Source organism: Chamaea fasciata, unplaced genomic scaffold (assembly GCF_029207755.1).
Source record: "Chamaea fasciata isolate MVZ Bird 193981 ecotype frontalis unplaced genomic scaffold, bChaFas1.0.hap1 SCAF_6, whole genome shotgun sequence".
Taxonomy (NCBI): Eukaryota; Metazoa; Chordata; class Aves; order Passeriformes; family Sylviidae; genus Chamaea; species Chamaea fasciata.
The window spans coordinates 48,378,915-48,396,499 of NW_027094091.1; the positions used below are offsets into that span (position 1 = coordinate 48,378,915).

At 36.5% G+C, this 17,585-nt stretch overlaps 1 long non-coding RNA gene across 2 annotated transcripts in view; it reads right to left on the reverse strand.

The window, feature by feature from the left end:
• The window catches only part of LOC136291327 (uncharacterized), a 75,126-nt gene that overhangs the window by 56,819 nt on the left and 722 nt on the right, over positions 1 to 17,585 (reverse strand). The window lies entirely within an intron of this gene.

Consider the following 17,585-nt stretch of genomic DNA (forward strand, 5'->3'; position numbering starts at 1 on the left):
TCTGAGCTGAAGCACATGAATAAAATCCCTTTTAAAACATTTTCATTTTGATTTCCCAAGAGACTACAAAGTATCTATGCACCTAGATTTCAATTTAACAGGATTCTACTAACTAGCCGTCTCCCAAATGCAATCATGGAACTCTCTAGCACAGAAGCTTATCATCCAAAATACTGCTAATTGTCACTCCTATGCTATGCTAGTAAAAAAGAGTTCTAATTTATTTGTATTGCCATGTCTGCACAAAAGCAATGAAGGAAGAAAGATGCCGTGTTGTACCAATGAGTATGAAAGGAGAACTACAGCACCCCCCAGCTATTCATCCACAGACAAGCTCTGCTCTCCAGGACACAGTGCTTCCTGGGGACTTGTCTGCTGACACTTTGTTGACACCAATATAACCTTTATGCTCCCTAGCTGATGTTCAGACATCAAAGCCTAACAAATCTCAATGAGGGAAGAGGCTAGGAGTTTCATAAATAAGACTCTTTACTGCTCGATTTATAGTCACCAAAATTATGCAATCCCTAATTTTCAGAGCAAGCTTTTTCAGTAAGACTATTGTGAAACTAACATATGTTCACATCATATAAACTGTGGTCAGTCATTTCTCATAACTTTTTAAACACCTAGATGTTTTAGCAGTGGTCAAAGGGAATTGTATTAGTGTATTGGTTCTGTGTCTGATAATGCTTCAAGGAGAACTCAAGAAAATCCACATCACATTTACCTAGTAGCATCCATGCACAAATGCTTACTTCAGGTTGTTTTATGTCACCAAGAATGAAGTTTTGAATTTAAGCCAATTCAACTGGTCTTCCCACAGCTTTTCATCATCCACCCATATGCCTCACTTTCTTCACCTTTTCAAAATGCAGTTTACACAAAGCCCTAACTCAGCCTATCATACTGAGGTGTTACCTTGCTTTCCTTCCTGTCTTTCAAGTCAGCATTTAATCTTAATTCATTCAAAAGATATCCTTTTTATTTTTTTTCCAGTGAACATAACAAAACTACCCTAAACAGAAGACTTCCAGACTTCCATCTTCAAGTGTGATACTTTTGAAACACAAGCTTACTCAACTTCTGTTGCAAGATGAAACGAGTTTGTGTATATGATGACCCTCTGAAGATGCTTTCATTTATATTTTTCATACTGCTGCTGATTTTTGTGTAGACCATTATTATGCTAGTTTTATAGTATTTACTTCCCAAATTACCTCTTCTCAATTAAAAAAAAAGTTGCTGAAATATAAGGAATCAGAGATGGAGAATCATCATATATCTGAACATACTACTTTTTAAGGGTGCCTTTTTGTCAAAAATAAGAGAACAATTAAATGTAAATAGCTTACTTCAGAGTTGTTAAGTGCCTTGACAACACAAACACACCAGGCCTTCCTTTTCCTATGTTATCCCTCTCCCTGTTTGGCAATTTTAATCTACAGACAGCTACAGAACCACATCAATGTGCAGTGCGGTCACTGCAGTGGCTGCATAGGTCAGTAGAGAGGATCCCAGAGCTGTGACTTCAGGAGTCTCAGATGATTCAGGATGAACCTCCCTGGGGCTCATCCTCATGCCTTCTGTTGCACCATGAGCTACAGCTCAGTGAATCCAGTTTCTGCTCTCCTGGGACACTAATTAGGCACAATTCTGTGCTTATCCAAACCTTGCTGGGACTGACATGTTTGTTCTGTTCCCCATCTCAAACACAGGGCTGAGATCTTTGATTACCTGTGGCTAACAACCCCCCAGATTCCTTAGCAGCATGCTTAAGTCAAGAAAGATATTGCCATATGCAAAGCACAGAATTTTAGGGCACTCAGCAGAGGGAGTGTAGTTAGGAATTGGGCTGCACATCTCTGAAAGAAATTAAGAGTGTGGAAAACCCTGCAGCTGCCTTAGGATCTGTTGATAAAAGACAAGAAACTCATGGAGAGACCATTCTATTTGCAACCTCAGGTTAAAAAAATATTTGCGCATTTAAGTAGCAACAACTTGCTATGTCTTAATATGTTAAAATGATTACACCCAATAGCATCAAATGTATAGTCTCTTGATAAGACAGCAAGTTTACCACATCAAAAATATTCACAGTAGTTTTTTCCAAAGAATGTTCTTGAAAACATTATGAATTAAATATGTTTACAGATGAAAAGTGTCAGAAAGCAAAACAAAGCAGAAGGGTAATAAAAGACTGTTGGAATCACTGTTATGATTGTTGTCACCACAATCATAATGACTGTTAGCAAAATTCTACCAAGTACAGCTAATGGAACCTCATTATTTACTTCATAATTTTTATCAGTTTTGAGCTTTCTAGTAGGGAAACAGAAATCACTATCAGATCTGGATGTTCCAGAGAGCTCCTTGTTGAGTTCACAACTGATTTCTACTTCTTGTAATTATTCCATCCAAAAATCTCAGTAACATATACATTTTCTGGAAATACTGAGTTCTTAATATGCTTCCCCCTCTTCCAGGCAGGCAGAAAACCATGAGCTTCAGTAATCAGTAACATATAATGATCTTGCTGCATTTAAAATTTACTCCTTGCAACTAACTCTAATAAGCCTCACTTTCCAGTAAGATCAAACCATGGTCAGCTCCTATTTGTGTCTGCTATGCAACCTCCTCTAGTGTGAAGATCTAGAAACACTTAAAATTCCATCCTTGCTCACTAACCAAGTGAGAAATAGGTCATACAAAGCCACAGAAACTGTAACTGAAAAGTAATTCAGTACTAACATTACCAGATAATAACTTATAAAGACCAACACAAAACTTCCACCTTGTTTTATCCATGGACAAATACAAATAAACACACCAAATGTACACTATCTTGGCTGCCTGCTGGTACACCACAGTCAATAATATACCACTATGCACAACATTCAACACTTATTCTGGAGCAACCAATGCCAAGTTCCACTCAAGTACTTGGCATAATCCGATTGCTGTGTTGATCAAGCTGAACTGAGATTTAAAAATGTGAGAGAAAAGCCTGCTAGTTTTTAAACACTTCATTTTCTTTGCATATTTATTGAAGTTAGGATGTGTTAGGTAGTCATTCAAACGTGGAAATGAAATATGCAAGAAAACCTGAGCAGCAGAACAGATGAACTCTGCTTTGACATGCCCCTGTCTTAGAAGGCATCTTGCTGAGAAACGAAGACTACTTTTATTTAGCTCAAAACTTGATAAATCTGGTAAATCTGTGATGCAACTCCCATTTCTCACACAACGTAAAATTAAATTGAAAAAATCGAAGGCCAGATTTGTGTATTAGCTTTATGTTCATGCTTCAAAGCATAATACAACCTGAAGCTGACAGTGCTTATCTGACATACTTTTAATGTGTGCAGGGGAGCACAGAGAAATACATTAGTATATTGATTTTTCAAAATGTGTTAAATACCTGCCTACTGAATAACTTAACTTCATATGGCATTTTAGCTGCTGGAAAACAGTGTTCTGCTCTCCTCTTCCCCTGTACTGCAAGGGACTTCACAAAGACAACATGAAGGAAAAGACTACTCACCTTCCATGAGTCTGGATCAAAGCTTACTAAACTTTCACAATCTTTTGCTACAAACTCCACAGGGATTTCTTTAGAAAGCCAAGAAACAGCAATAAAGTCATTTTCCCAAGTCACTGATAGTCAAACAACAGCATGGTGAAAGAAAACAGTAAATCAGACTCTGTGACTGAGAAGAAACACCTGAGTTTAACACCACTTTAGCACAACTACTGACATCTTTTATTCTTTGCTTTCAGTGGCATGCAACATTTTCAAGATCCAGAACCTGAACAAAGGATAATGACAAACGCAGTCACACCAATCACATTTTGGCAGGAGGTCTTCACACCTTTTCTTATCAACTTAGAGTGCCAAGAATTTGGGCTTTCTTACAGGCTCTTTTACATTACACTTTCCAGCTTGTCCACTATTATTATAAAGAAACATCACAGCTACAAGCCCCAGTTGAAGGCTTCATTGAGATCTATTTGATTTATACCACCACTGGACATGAATTCATTAATAGCAAGGATGAGAAAGCAATTTCTATGTCATTACCAGTACTAACTATATCTCTCAATACTTCCATGTTCCCAATGCAAGATAACACCACTAATACGACTTAACACTTTTTCCTTGTGTGGAGTCCAAAACCACATAGCTATGAGAAAGCAGCAAAGCAAGACTTTTTCCTAAGCTATAAGTATTGCGAATAAAGTACTGACAAATGTAAAAGGCTCTAATCTACAGACAAAAACAACAAAAAAACCCAAAAAAGCAAACAAACCAAAAAAACCCAAACAAAAACAAAACCCTGTTGTATCTATGTGTTCTTTTAATAAAATGCATTTCTAAATTTGAAGATTTGATCAGATATTCTGCCAGCTTTACACAAGATTACTTGGCAAGTACAGAGCCTGAAAGCTGACAGCAGATAAAAAAATACCAACACCATTTTGTATTTTACTGCACTTCTGAGAAAACTCAGTTTGTATCTTCCTTGCCTGCAAACTACCGAAACCTGTGAAGTCTTTTCAAGAAACTCATCCTGGGAAACAAAACATTCTTTTTCTGAGTAGTAGAGTACTTTGGTGGTGGGGCAGGGAAGAAAGTGGAGAAGTGTGTTATTTTGAAGTTTTTTATTCCTACCTAAGTTCTAGTCAAAACTAGGTTCCAATTTGCTAGCAATTAGGAAATTGAGGATATCTTCTCCTTCCCTTTACTCCTCCCCAAGACACGACGTGGCTAGTTTTCTTCAAGCTTCCAAGTCCTCAACTGAGTGGCTATGCTATGCCCAGTAAACTGCACATACACATTTTATGCAACTCAAAAGCAGTGAGGTGACCTATCTTCCCTATTCTGTAGGAAAAAATTAAATACATTTTATAGTTTATAATGGATAACAAGTAAAATTTCCCCACAGCATTTCTATCTCAACACAAGAAACAACAAAAACAATGATCAAGGATTGACCACGACTCCTGGTAACAAAAAATATGTTTCTGTAGGCTTTATTTGGATAGGTAAACTGACAACAAAGTACTGATTACATTTTTTGAAGAATAAGCAGCTTCAGCAAAAGGGATGGTTTATTTCCAAAGGGAAGGAAGGAGTAAAAGCTACACTGAAACAAAATGAGGCAGTCACTGGAGAATGACCTTATTGGGTCTAGTGCTCTTTATGACCACACTAGTGAAACACCCAAAACCAATATTCATGGTGGTACATTATTTTCATTTTTCAGTGGAATTATCTTCATGCTGAAAATTGAGTGCAGGGATGTCTGACTGACTTCTCATAAGCTGACATTCTACCTGCTTTCTGGACAGCTCTGCTCACATTCAGCCAACTGTGGTATGTTTAGCTGTGTGGGTGCAGCTTTCAACCATAGGCTGTGTATTACGGAACGAGGGTTGTTAGCTCAGGCTCAGAGCCACACTCATTGAAGGATATTATTTTGGACAGCTTCAAGGGCACATGGGGTGAGATTTTATCTGCAGGCAAATAACACCATGGACAGAGTATTATGTTAGATTAAGACCAGAGATCTGGCAGATCTAAACTCTTCACACATCTTGCCCCACAGGGAAAACTGTACATACATCTAGAGTTTAGAGATGTAAAGCCTTCCTTAAAAGTCTTAGAAAGTTACCTGCCACTCCTAGGACGAAACTCAAGATGGTCTTAATTTTCTTGCTGGAAATATTCATTAATCCTTTGGTTATAAACTATATTTTTTGAGATTTCTATCTATTAGTTAATGTTCAGTGCTGCTCTGTGCTATCAGAATTGCAGTCTTACCCTATGAGGAGCATTACAGAGATATACAACCCTATGTATCTCAGATTCAAGGAGGGCAGCCAGAAGGATGATAAGCTTATGAACTGTTTGACTAATCACCACGATCCACCACCACTAAAAAACTGCTTATGTAGTTTAGACCAAATTTGACTTGAAAGGATTTGTTACAGCAATTTCTCTAAATTAAGGAGGCAACAGAATGCACACACACAAGCAAAGATTTTGGCATTTGAAAAAAAACCCAAGAGGTTTAATTTGGCAAAAAATTTGAAATCATACAACAATTAATCAAGATAATTAAGGAACTAAAAGACTGCATTAGTGAATCTTGGGGAAAATTAAGAATTGGTTTCTTTCAGTTGGCATTCTAAGAAATCCAGTGTGTTCATAAAGAAAGCCAGGATCCACAATATAAAAAGAGCATATCTAAGAAAAAGGCTCAGAACTAGAGTGTGCACAGAAAGAATTTAAATTATAGGTGTCAAAAAAACCACCTATAAAGTGGTCACCTAATGCTGCTAGTGCCATTTCTCAGTGTCACTTGCAAGTTAATGTCCCACAAATGCAGAGAACTGAGCAAAGCAGTTCAAAATGCAACTTGTACTAAGCCCAACCAATAGCTGTGCTTTTTCCCACCACTGAAGTCCTCCATAAAGTTTCATGGGGAAAAGTATGAAAGAAAAAAGAAGATATATTAAATAGATTTTTTAATTATAGGGAGAGGGTGATTTCCTCTATATTGATCTTCTGTCAGTGTTCTTTTATTCTACACCAATTCAAAATCAGAATCAGTTCTTAGCCATGCCAGAGCTGACTGTAAGGGAGACAAATTAAATTCATTGCTGAGATTCATAGGCACAGATGGGGCCTGACATTTTAAAAGCAAAATGAAAGTTAAGTGCGTTCAAGTGCAAAGGCTTCAGGACAAGCTTAGACTTCAGTTTACACCCCAAATACCCATGAAAGATACAGCAGAAATCTCCTCTCTGGCAAAATTAGGCTCTAAATTATGCTGAGAGACTATAACCAACACAGATAACAGAAAATAATCACATCATTCAAACTCAAACCAATTGAAAATGCTAGAAGGCAGATATTATCTAACTAGAGGACAGCTGCGGACCAAAGAAAGGAAGACCAGGATGGAATCATCAAAAGAATTATCACATCATAATGGCACAAATGAGTAACATCTGGCCACAGACATCTCTAATTTTTGTGGAATAAAAACATTTTATTTCCCAATACCGCCGCAGAAAGAATAGTGTTCATATCTCTTTTAATGCTTCTTTTATGTTCTGTGACAGTATTCAGTGGTTGCACAGAGAAACCAAGGATCCTTAATATTGGATTAAGGGATTACGTGCAGTGAGTTTTGCAACTATTTTCATTTTCTCACTCCTATTATACCAGCATTTTCCAAGCTGAAGTGGGCTGGAGGCAAGTTCAATTTCCATCTCTGCTCAGGGGAGTGATTAAATTTAGCTGATGCTGAGAAAACGAAATTCAGTGTGATGAACATTGCAAGACTTGACTTGCAAGTCTGTGAGACAGGATTAGTACCACAAGCAAAACATAGCTACCAAAACACCTGCAGAAAATATGGGGACTTGCAAATAGGGAGGAAAAAAGTAGGAAGAAAATGGAAATTTAATCAAAAAAAAAACCACAAACAAACAAACAAAGCAAATACAACAGCAAAACCCAAGCACTATCAGCTCAGGACTTAAGCATATTAATTCTGTATTTCAATACCAAAGAGCATTCTAGTAAAATTTTAGTTTCATGAGAATCTCCTTTAATTTTGAGATAGTTTAGAATACATTTTGAGGTTTGGGTTGTGTGGCTGATATGCACCTTTTAACAGAAATGAAACCTAAGCAAGTTCCACTAGTGTTTGGAGCTGATTCAAATCTTACAGGATTTATTTATTCCTGGCAATAAGACATTAAATGGCTGCCTCTGTTAGGAAGAACTATTCAAACATTTATCTAAACCAAGACAGCTTGTGGCAAACTAGAATAACCTTTCCTATAAACTGAAACTTCCCCACTAACTGAAACAGTAGGCAAATCTTCCCTCAAGGAGATCAATGAACACTTCAAAATTAACCATTGCATGAAAAGGACAATTTCTACTCATACAGTGAATTGAACACCTTATTTTGGAGTGATATATTAGTTCTTTTTTTTTTTTCGTAATTTAGTAAGATTCAGCTGAAAGCACCACCTTATCGAGACTGGCAAAAAAATGCATTGACCCAGCACAGTCATATTCCAAAATTTTTACTATTTTTACTATTTAGAAATGGCGCCATCTTAAGAACAGAATGTTATCCTTCCTATCAGAATGAAGGATTAGAATGTACTTTCCAAGACTGAATCAAATATATGGAAAGGGATTTTTTTTTTTAACCCTGTTTTTCCTCAAGAATGAAAACACAAAGGTGTTTTGGGATTCTTTTGGCTTTTTTCTTTTTTAAGAAAGCAAGCAGATCCTCTAGAGTCAAGGCCTGTTAACTTGAGTAAAGGCTAAGGAATAAAACAGGTCCAAAATTATTTGATTCAATTTTCATTAACTGTTGATTTTGAAAGCCTTTTCAGTTTTGAATTAGGAAAAAATATAACAATAATATAAAAACTATATAATATATACCTATATCTTAATTAAGCTGAACTACTCATAACAACTATGTCAGATACCAGCATATTAATGTCAACAAAATAACCCTGTGCATCACAAACTGCACAAAACCATTTCTATTTAAAAGCAGCTCAATTTGATAAATTATCATCCACAATGTGTGTGGATTCATGTGTGCTTTAAAGAATGATCATATCCACAGCTAATTTGCTAGTTTGCTGGTTTAAGTAATTTTAGTAGTAAAACTGTACTACTGCATGCCCAACCTACCTAAACAAGTGTTGTGTTATGTTTTGTCTTTTCATTTTTTCATTTAAGCAAATTCACTTGGCAGGGGAAAAAACTATTAGCAGAGAAAAGAGTTCAGTTCAGCTACTCCTTCCAGATGGCTAATGTTAATATCAGCACATTGATACTATCTGCTCCTCATATAAGACTCAAGAATTAGACTTGAAGATGCTCGAAACACTGACCATCGATTGACCATAAATCAATTCTTGATGCCATTTTCAGAATTTCACACTCAGGATTAAACTCATTTCACCTGAAACTAACAGAGGAGTGAAATTACATATATCAAATATCTTCTACCACAGAAGCCGAGTACATGAGAGTATCTGTACTCTAAGTCATATTAAGAGTGTTCCTGCCATAATTACACCATCACAATGCAAGAAAACACCCCATGCTAACACACGTGCCAGTTCGCCCAGCAGCTGTTGTAAGAACGAATTCCTACCTTCTACAGGTAAGACATGGGCTGGTGTTCCCATCTGTGTGCACATTACCACCAAAAAATAAAGCAAATACACCTGTAATCACAAGATAAAACTACTTAATGACAAAAGGATAAGAGCTCTTTGGTTTTGCATGCAGAGACATCTAAGAAATAATGTTTATTCTTGTAAACCCCCAGAAAGCTACAGAGTTTTCCTAACTGCCCTCTGTATGAAGTTCAGAAGTACATCTCTAAAGAAATATCTCCAACTTCAGCAATTAATCCTGTTGGAAAAGAATAAAATATTTTAATAATTAATTCTTTAATTACAAACAGCATCACCACTCAGATCTTTCTTTCCTTATTTTGTCTCCTCTGTGTCTCATCAGATGGCATATCAATTATATGGCAGAAATAATAGGTCTCAAGTAATATAAGGAACTCTCTTCCACCTTTCCCAGAAGGTTGACTGAACTGTCCACTGGTGAGTTTTTTACAGCATAAACATTTGTGACATCAAACCAGACAGTGAGCACATGCTGCCCTGGTGAGTGCTATTTACAAGCTGGTGAAGGACAAAACATTTCGTTTCAGATTTGCTTTCAAGTTATGAAACTCATTCAGCCACAGTAGAACCAGCCCACACTTTTAAACCTAGAACTAGAGCTAATCCTCTACAAGGCTTCACTCTGTTTGGGGACTCAAATCTTCCATGTAAACAAGGCATAAGATTTGCTGCCCTAGCTACTCCTTCATATAAAGCAAATGGGCAGTGCCCAGTTTCAAAGAAACAAAAAACAGTGATTACAACGAAGTCAAGGGGGGAACTGTAAGGGTAAACATTCTAATTGGCTAAAAATTTAGACTAAATAAAAACTAGAATAAAGGTGGACATAAAATCCATAACAAGTAAACATTCTCACACATAGTTATTCCCTGTTATATTTACTCCTGTGTATATTAAATGAAGATTCAATACTTCCAAGCAGCTGATTTGTGGGGTTTGAGTTTTGGGAATCAAAAGATTTATTTACTATGCACTTGTTAAAATATTTTCCACTTTTTCCCTAAAGGTATTAGCAGAAAAGTTTTTCAAGATTTTCCTTTCAAAGGTCCTTCTTCATAGAAGAGATATAAAAGCTCCTTTAGGACAAGTATTCGATACACAGAAATTAATGAACTATTATTTAACTTCATCCTAAGTGTCAGAAGCCTAAAGCAACAAGGCTTAATTAAGATGATGTGTGCCCCAAGTCTTCTCCCAGGAAACTGGTGAATCACAGTAGATTCCCCTCATTGCCAGACATATGCACAGAACTATCTGAACACATCTGTTATAAATATATGAATGGCATGAAGTCTCCTGCTGTTAATTCAGATTGATTACTTGTTAAACACATTTAATTGAGACAGAAAGGAGCTCAACTGATGTTTACATAAATATATTTTAAAAAATGGAGAAAAAGTACTTGTGGCATTTAAAGAGACATTGAAGGACTGCTTGAACATCAGATCTTGTATGTGGTCAAATGCAACACATGAAACAACCATAAGAAAACTAATGTTTCCTTTTTATCTTTTACTCTTGTGTATCTACTGATTTAACAGATTTCAAGGTTTGAATAATATAAACTAGACACGGTAGACACTTTATTGTTTCTGACAACAAATAAATTATATTCCTTCATCAAGCAATGACTGTTTCTAAACCCTATTACTTCACTCTACAGGATGTTCACAGAAACAAATACATTACTAGACAAAACTTATGCTCCTGAAAGTACATTACATCTAACCAGAGAAATATTTTCTATAAATTTTGTGTCCTGTGTTCACTGCCCTTCCATTGAATCTCAGAACCAGAAGAGATCTAGCCAGATGAAACGGAAAGACTGCAAACATTCAGTGAGAGTCAAACCAGCTCTTTTCCAATTTTTGTAAACTCAGCAGTATTTTGCCTTGATCCCTCTGGGCTAGATCTTGGGAAACGTACCGGAAAAGTTTCAGCTTCTTCTCTGGTAATTGTTGTTTATGCAGAAAGCTCTGATTCAGGAAATCCATTTTAGGAACACACCTATTGTTACTGCAACCCCAACCTCTTCCAGGAATGTCACCTCTACCAGTGAAATAATATTGCCTTTATCTGCTGACTTTCAGGCATGGTGTTTCAATGTCTTCTGGAATATTATTAGTCAAATCTGTTTGCCTTTCCTGAGACTTAATCAACTTATTGATTAACAAAAACATCCTTCACCTTGACACTTTAATCTTATCTGCTCATCTCAAAACACTCTTGATCCTTCACTTTGGAATTAAAATAGGTAGACAAAGTTGGAAAGGAAAAAGATAGCAAGATGGTATTAAGAATACCACAGATACCGCAGGAGATATTTTCATCTACCAAAGGGATCCAGTTTTATGTATTGCAATAGAGCTGTTCTGATTCCAACCTGTTGAAAATAACCTTCTAATTACAATTGTATCCATTTAGAAAATATTATGGCTATTTCTCTGCCTCTCACTATCTTTGTCAAAAATAAAATATAAAAATTAATTTCAGTTACAAATGGGATATATTTAAATACAGTATCTTCAAAGAGTGGCACATTTACTGCTTTTTTTGCTAAAAAGTGCTCTTCTCTTTCCCCCATAATTCAGGCAGTAATTTCTGTATAATTAAACTAGAATGAAAATAGGCAAGCTCTCTCTGAATGATTTTTCAGTTAACACTGGACCAAAAACCTCAAATAGGGCAAAAGGCAATTTGTGACCTTACTGCAAGAAGAGATGAGAGAGGACAAACTCCATAACACAGTAACTGAGTTCTCCCTATTAGGAAATCAATTATTAAACTTATATTCCTTTCCCCACACATCCCATGTGAATAGAGCTCATAGACCCAAAGTTATGAGCTCTCAGACTCACTCAGGGCCAAGTTCCACAGTCAGGAAGAGGAGATGGAAGATCATTATTGGTAAATAAATTTATAGCACATGCTTGGAGGAATGAACAGCATATCAGCTGCAGATGGAAGATTCACCTCAGTTAGATGCAGCTTTCAAGAAAAGCCTAGGACCACAACTGGAAAAGGGAGCAGAAGTAAGGCTTGGGAAAGAAATACAACTTCTGGAAGAGATCCAGAATTTCAGAAACTACACTGTTTCCCCAAAATAAGATACCTGGCAAGTTTTGCCATTACTGTCTTGATTCTTAATATATTTGGATTTCTGTTTCTCATAATACAGCCTGAAACCTGTAAAAATGTTAGGATTAAGAGATTTAAAATTCAAAGTACTAATATTTGTATTTAGAAACTTTTTTCACCCCATTTCTGTTGTACTTCAGTATTAAGCAAATGAAGAGAAACACAATATGAAATATACAATTTAAAACTAGACCTGATTTTTTTGAAGCACAATGTCAAAATAATCTAATTTTATTACTGCTTAGTTATCAAAGGTTAACTTTCTGATCACAATTTTTTTAATACACAGTGAAAGGCTGATTAAGAACACATGGCAAGAATTGCTTAATAATCATGCAGAGATCAAGACAAAATCTGTACCTCATTCAAATAAATTTCAAACTCTGGATTACATATTAAAAGAAGCTTTAAGTCTCTAAGATCTCAGGCTGAAGAAGCGCCTCTTAAAAACAGGTAGATCATTCACAAACATGCTAATGAAACCAACTGGATGCTATTTTAATCTCCACAGAAAGAAGAATATTAATACACTGTGTCTTCAGGTGCTGGGTAAGTTAATTCAGAGTCATATGGTGCATAATTAAACCTGTTAACTCAGAATTCCACAGCCATGATATTCTTTTGAATACAAATAACAGTTTCTAAAGCTATTCACAAAGGTTTTGATGTTTGTCTCAAAGCAGCAGATAAAGCAGTACCTCACAACACTTGGTAATACTTTTTAGTAGTACTAATTATAATCTCAACCTAAAGCACCAATTACTATGAGTTGTCAAGAAGAGTAGAAATGCAACACAGGCAGCAGGCACTTTAAGACCGCTGAAAGTTTTCCTGTTATGATTTATTTTCATCTGTAAATACACCACCTTATTTATGAGTAAGAGGCTTGGTTTTCTTCTTTTAAACGCGAAACATTATTCTTATTGCTTCACACTTATTAATAACTGTGCAAAAAGTAAGGGTTTTTTAATGCATGAGCTTAGTATGCCCTTCTGTGAAATTTCATAAATGAAAAAACGTAATGCAGATTCCTTTCAGAGAAGATTTTGAGCCATAACTGTCTCTCTGAGATAACTGAGTAACTCTACATGGCAGCTTGGCCCTCTGAATGAAATCATGGTCACCTCAGGATGCAAACCACCATAGGACTAACAGACAGTGCTTGGACCAAAATTCCTTGTAGAGACACACAAGCTCTACTGTGAATTATTTTAATGCCTGGACTTTGTGCTCCCCATGTTTTCTCCTTACAGTTATGGCTGTGTCCTGGAAAACCACTGTTTGCTGTGAAGTATTAGCACTCTGTGCTTTCATCTTTTCGCTAACAGTACTGGAATCGCATATAAAATCACTCACACCTGAAGCCCAAGGTCATGGGTTTGCTTTATCAAAGATGAAAATAAAAACTTGGAATATTAAGCTAGGAAAAGGATAGCAGAATTTTGTAGGGTACCTAAGTCCCCTCAGACAGATCCAGTTCCTTTATTCAGATAAGAGAAATATTTGAGTTTTGAGTCTTAGCCTGAAGGGAACTGAATTCAGGTCTCTCCCCTAGTGAGGTCTACCCAGGCAAGTATAAAGGGTTTGTGCCCCAGCACCTGCTCTTCAGAAAACAAGCCCTACTCCTTCCTTCAGACAGTAAAGGAAAAGGCAGAAAGTTGCCTTCTCTTTCAGTAGATCAATAAATCTGGAGTCTGAAACAGACAATCATGACCCCTTTCCATTATAAAGACTAAAACCTGAAGAGATGCATAATTTATAGCATATGATGACAGAATTTCCCAATCATTCACCTAAGCAATCCTTGCTCAATGCATGGATTGTAATGTCTTTTTAAATTCCAAACATTTTACCCCATACATATTAACTCTCAATCTCACTCCAGACAGCCATAAGTGAAATGTTACAGTCCCAAAGTTTAACATACTTAAGGGCACATTTTCAGATGCTCTTACATTTTCTTACCTAGAAACAATTTTTTTTTCATATTCTGACAAAGGAATGCAAAAAAAATATTATGGTTTAATATGAATGCTTTGAACACTTACTAACAGTGACAGCTAAAGCAGTTGTTTTCATCAACAAAACATACATGGAAACAAGTTTCAAATGCAGGTGAGCAAAATACTGTCTAGAATGGTTCTATGAATAGTCTGTAAGAAAACCACAGACAAATAGAATCTGTTGTACTATCTAAATTCACACTATATTTTCTATGGAAAACTTATTTGTATGTAAAACAGGATGGAAAGACAGGACACTGCAAAGTTAAAGTAAGGAGAAACATCTCTGAGACTTCATAGGTACTCCCCTTTACTTCCCCTAAAAATAATATTTTGAATGGTGGTACAGATTTTTGCTTTATCTTATGCTTTCACAGAGGAGAAAAAGGACATGGTGACTAAACAACTAACTGAAAATAAAAGCTCTATCCAACGAAATAAAAAGGAAAACAAAGAAGACAAAATCAGTTTTCAAGTGAGCATGTTTGTTACTAGGAGATGATTGTTCACAGGAAATTCTGCAAGTCTGGAAAAGGAAAATGCTAAAAATTGAGTGCAACAACAGATACTGATCACAGACAGCAAATTTACAATGAAAGTGTTTGAACTTGTAGAAATTATTTCCAGATAAAATGACTGATTTAAAGGCATTTCATGAAAGCTCAAGGAAAGAGATGGATTATTCTTTATTGGAAATCACTGTGAACTTCCCCATCATGCTTTGAGTGTTATTTCCAATTAAGAATGCAATTGTATTATAAACTCAGTGGATACAATTTAAACAGACTATTTTAAGTATACTATCCTCAAACATGCCCATTATTACATATCACACAGTGAAAACACTGTAATACAGGACAATTTGAGTGCTGTTGAAAAACAATATGGCCTGAAAAGCTGAATTTTTTTAAGAGTCATATTCAGTAGCATGAATTTCATGGCAGAACTGCAATATCAAAATGGATTTTTGAGTAGAATTTCATATTCATGGAGTCTAACATGGCAAGCTCCTCCTGTAAAGAATTAGGTTGAACTTACATATATGTGACTAAAGCTACTGAAACATTTAAACCTCTTCTGTATATTCCCAAGTTCCACAAAACCCCATAGCCATTTCCAGTTTCTAATATAAACAATTTCATCTATGCGTTTGAAGGATTTTGATTGTAGAATATTTATTTTATAATTTGATTTTGGAAATTTTTTTTATAAATTGCAAAGAACATGCTTCTATCCTCCTCCTATTTGAAAGGGGAAAGTGTCAGGACTGGTTCTCTATTTCTGCATGTTTTAGATAGCTTTGGTAAAATACTGCTGAATCATTATACCCTGTTTCACACTGCTGCTGCAGACTAGAGGGCTTACCATAATAGGGGGGGAGAATGAAAGAACCTATTCTCTCGACAATGAAAGTGCTGTGACACACACAGCTAGGGAAAACCAAAAGAAGGACTGAAATGTTTAATCATCTTCAAGTACTTGCACTTGCTCAGCTTCATGTAAGAATAAAACCTTTTTATATATAATCATTGTAAATGGAATGCAGCATCTAATAAATATAAAAGATGACACTCAGAAACACAGTAAAAGATCCCGATCTGCAAAGTAACAAGTGAACCTCCCTTCTAGTAATGACAATAAATCATTGCTCCATTTTAACTGCTATTTAATTGACTCTTCACTGAAACAAAATCCCTAAGAATTTCCACAATTAACAAAACCTCCCAAGCCTAACCCATCCTCCCAACAAAGGAGAAATTTACATGCACAGTAAGGAGAAAACAAGCCTGGTAAAGTTTCACAAGCCTTCAACCAGCCAGAGCAGAGGAGGGTATTTGACACTAACTCCACCACACTACTGCTGCCTGGTAACTCTGCTGCAGCAAAGACCCTAAACTTCCATAGTCGGGTTTTGCACTGTTGAAACACAACAACCAGGATCTATACTGCTCTGAGGAACAGATCAGGTGTCTTCAACATGAACCACAGGTTCGGTTGATGAGAACAGTGCTGCAACATACAATTATGCATAGTCAGAACTTTTTGAGGGAAGACCCCCATCCCACCAAGACATTCAGACTCCTCCGCACACCAGTTGACAAAAACATGTGGCAGAAGCTGAGCCAGCCCTATGTGGATCCAAAACAGGCCCATTTGAACCCCATATCACATCTGTAACATGCTAGCAAGAATCACTTTGCCTTTCTTCCCACCCCAGAATGTGTCACACAACTCCAAAATCTGCAGTTGTGATCTAAGAGACTTGTAGGAAACAGGTGGTTCTGAGCACCAGCACAAAGCACCTCAGCTAGCAGTGGTTAAACTCAGCATTTACTTAAAACATGCACAACGGCCACACTCTCTTTGCCAGAAAATTCAGCTTTCTCCGCTTAAGTATCAAAACCCACCACACTCTGATAGTACTGGCAGGTAAGACACAATACATCAACATCAATGAAAATTATTATAAAATAGAGATACAGCACTCATGAAGCACTAATCATGCTGTCCTGTGCAATTTTTAGCCAGTTACACAGTGGCCAAAGCCAGAGAAATACCATCACCTTCAGTAATATAAATCACATACACAAAGACATTACATTCCAGAGTCTAAAAACCTATGAGCTTCAATTTCCTGCACTTCTCCTAACAAACATAATCACCATGTCACTGTAATAACATAGTTTGAACAAAAGTTTAGTTTACAACAAAGCTTTAGAACTCAGATTACCAGGTGACAAAAAAAAATTTCCCCCTTGAAACTTTACTGGTCTATGCCAATGCTACTGCCACTGCACCATTACCTGTACCTCATAGTGATTTTCTGAACTCAGGGAATGTAAAATACAGAATTTGCACATCAGGATGCAAAGTCACACTCCACATTAACCACAGAAACTCTCCACCATAAGTCAGAATTAAAACCAGTTTGTCTCCCAGCATATATCCTCACCTATGTCAAAACATGAAAATGAAATGACAAAGGACCTAATCTCACTTTCACAGAAGTCAGTAGCAAAGCTCCTGCTGACTTCAATAAGAGCAAAAGGCAGCACTGGATCTCCAAATATCATTATTATTTCCTTCAGAGCACTAAACACATTTCCTATCAGTCCCCTGCAGAAGGATGATGGTGTCTCAGCTTTCCCATAATACTACCTCATACAGAAAAGCATCTCAGACTACCAGTGC